Source organism: Sinocyclocheilus rhinocerous, unplaced genomic scaffold, assembly GCF_001515625.1.
Source record: "Sinocyclocheilus rhinocerous isolate Xijiao unplaced genomic scaffold, SAMN03320098_v1.1 scaffold2926, whole genome shotgun sequence".
Lineage (NCBI taxonomy): Eukaryota > Metazoa > Chordata > Actinopteri > Cypriniformes > Cyprinidae > Sinocyclocheilus > Sinocyclocheilus rhinocerous.
Genome location: NW_015664991.1, coordinates 72,771 through 75,981, shown reverse-complemented (window position 1 = coordinate 75,981; position 3,211 = coordinate 72,771). Strand labels below are relative to the sequence as shown.

The 3,211-nt window shown below is 44.2% G+C and overlaps 1 non-coding gene across 1 annotated transcript; it reads right to left on the bottom strand.

Moving 5' to 3' along the window:
* Positions 1-980: 980 nt before the first annotated feature.
* Positions 981-1,052, bottom strand: trnam-cau (transfer RNA methionine (anticodon CAU)). The gene has a single exon. It is a non-coding gene; the product is annotated as a tRNA-Met (tRNA).
* Between the last annotated feature and the right edge of the window lie 2,159 nt (positions 1,053-3,211).

The following is a 3,211-nucleotide window of genomic DNA, read 5'->3' as shown; positions in this document are numbered from 1 at the left end:
TAGTAGAATAAATTAAATGGTATTTTCTGGTATCTTTGTTTTATTTACAGTGCAATCTGTATGAAGACTGTAATGATGATGATTATTATTATTTACAATTATTATAATGTTAATTATAAATATTATTATTATTATTATCATTTACTATTATAATTTTTAATTATTATGATGATTATTATTATTTATGATCAACATTATTATTATTATTATTATTATTATTATTATTATTATTATCGATTTATGTGTATATTTCTTTTAGGAGAAACATCTGAGATAAAGCTGATGCAGCAAAACTATCATCTGAGCGGTGCGAAGCTAAAGCATATGTAAGTGTGTTATTTCTGCAGGATTCTTGGGTCGTGGTGTAGCTTAAAAAGCCAGAGGCTCATGGGGGTCTGATGCCGCTTCATGAGGATGGAGCCCACGGGCCGCTACTGTAGGAGTGTGTCAGACGCCGGATGAGATGAAGCCTACAGATGCACCGTCTGAATATATGACTGAATCATGACACACTCACTCTGCTGGTTGCCAGGGCCTTGCTGTGTGGTTGCTAGGTGCTTTTTCCTGTCTCGCATATGGCTCAGGCCCCTCTTTTAACATTATTATTATTATTATTATTATTATTTACAATTATTTTTATTTTCATAATTACAGTAAAATGAGTACATTTGACAAGAAATACTATTTCAGCTTTTCTACATTAAAATGTCACATTTCATTCAGTGTTTCTTTGCTCTTGTGAAATTTACTAGCAGTTTCTGATTGAAAATGCCATTTAAGTAATAAAGCTAATAAACAATTATAAAAATGTACACAGTAAAAGAAAAAAAAAAGATTTGTTGCAGTTTATGGACTATGCTTTGTTGACTGTTGGTTCAACGTTTACTGAGAGGACCAAGTTGCCTCACCATTTCAAGACCAGGCTTTGAATGTTGCCCCTTTTTTGGGGGCTCGGGCATTTTCTAGAATTTAAAAAGTCTTAGCAGAGGATGGTTTCGATCCATTGACCTCTGGGTTATGGGCCCAGCACGCTTCCGCTGCGCCACTCTGCTGTACATCACCCAAGATGGTACTCGAACCCACAATCCCTGGCTTAGGAGGCCAGTGCCCCAATAACACACACTATATAAATCAGTCTCACACCACCATTCAAGGCCGAGTATTGTAAGCGCATTAAGGTAAGGCCACACTAGAGCACGCTCACAAAATGGCGGACACGAGAGCACCCCGTTATGTCACAGCTGCCAATCCTGAATCAAGTCAAGTCACAGCTGATCTTCCTGAGTCCAGTCAAGTCACAGTTCATCTTCATGAGTCAAGTCAAGTCACAGCTGATCATCAGGGGTCAAGTCAAGTCAAGTCACCGCTGATCTTCCAGAGTCAAGTCACAGCTGATCTTCCCGAGTCCAGTCACAGCTGATCTTCCGGAGTCCAGTCAAGTCACAGTTCATCTTCATGAGTCAAGTCAAGTCACAGCTGATCGTCAGGGGTCAAGTCAAGTCTCAACTGATCTTCCAGAGTCTCGTCACGTCTCAGCTGATCTTCTAGAGTCTCCCCATGTCTCAGCTGTTCGTCCAGAGTCACGTCACATCACAGCTCCCCACTCACTCTAGCCCTCCTGTTCCTGAACTGATTCCCCTGTCTGAGGCACTTCCCATGATGGGTATCGCTTTTTGGTGTGTTTGGGCTGCGTACACCACCACAGAACCTCCTGAGATGGCGGTGCTCGCTTCAGCTCCTAGTATGGTGGTGGCGCCCAGCAATACACTTTCAGCCCGTCATGTCACGGTTGAAGGAACCACAGATGAATACTGTACCTGTCCTGTTAAGGAGGATGTTAATGAACTCTACCCCTTTCCTGATGTTACTACTGTAGAACCTCCAGAGGTGGCGGCATCTGCTGCAGAACCTCCAGAGGTGTCAGTGGTATCCATCTGTGAACTCTCTGCCTGTCCACTTCCGGCCAAGGAGGCCGTCTGTGAACTCTCTGCCTGTTCTGTTCCGGACAAGGAGGCCGTCTACTCTCTGCCCTCTTTGCCTGTCTTGTTCCGGCCAAGGAGGCCATTAATGAACTTTTGTCTGCTCATGTCACGACCTATGAACTCTCGTCCAGCCCTGACGCCGTCAAGGAGACCATTTCCGAATCCCCAGCCATGCCTGTCATGGTTTCTGAACTCTCGTCCTGTCTCAACCCAGCCACAGAGGCTGTCTGTGAACTTTCGTCCAGTCCTGTAATGGCTATGGAGGCTGTCTATGAACTCACTTCCTGTCCAGTCACGGCTATGGAGGCCGTCTGTGATCTCTTTGCCTGTCCTGTCACGGCTATGGAGGCTGTCTGTAAGTTCTCTGCCTGTCCTTTCACAGCTGTGGAGACCGTTTACGAACTATTGTCTCATCCTGAACTGGCCAAGAAGGCCGTTTGTGAACTATTGCCCTGTCTCAACCCAGCTGAAAAAGCCGTTTCTGAAATCTCTGCCCAATCTCTGTCTATCACACCTGAGGACGCTGTCTGTGAATTTCCTGACTGGTTTGCTGCGGCTACAGGGGCCTTTCAGGAACTCTCATCCCTGTCTGTCACTGCCATGGAAACCTTAAATTAACTTTTTGTATGCCATGTTAACCCTGTCATTGCCAAAGTGACCATTAGTGAACCATCTGTCTGTTCTATGTTAATTAATGAGCCTGAGCATGATTTATCTTCCTGTCGAGTTTCTGTCTTTGAACTGTCTGCTTCAGCTTCTGTCAATGCCCTTGGTTATGAGCTACCTGCCAGTTCTACTCCAGCTAATACAGTTGATTTTGAACCATCTGTCTGTCTAGCCAATCCAGTTCCCATCAATCCTTGTGATTCTGATTCGTGTGTCAATATGTCTGATGATGTCCTGTCTGTCCAGTTTTCACCAATGACCCTGTGTGTGAACTGTCAACTCAACCAGTGTTTGCCAATGATTCCAGTGTTGAACTGTCTGCCAGTGAGGTCCCAGTTAACTTATCTGATGTTATGCCAGCTGCCAATTCTGTTTCAGTCAATGAGCCTGTTTATGAACTGTCTGTCTGTCCAGTTACATTTAATGGACCCAATTACGAACTATTTGCCTTGCCAGTTTCAGTTCATGAGTTTAATTACAAACTGTCTGCCCGTTCAATGGTTACCAGGGGGACTATTGATGAACTTCTTGTGTTCCCTGCCTCGGTTCCTGAGACCATGCAT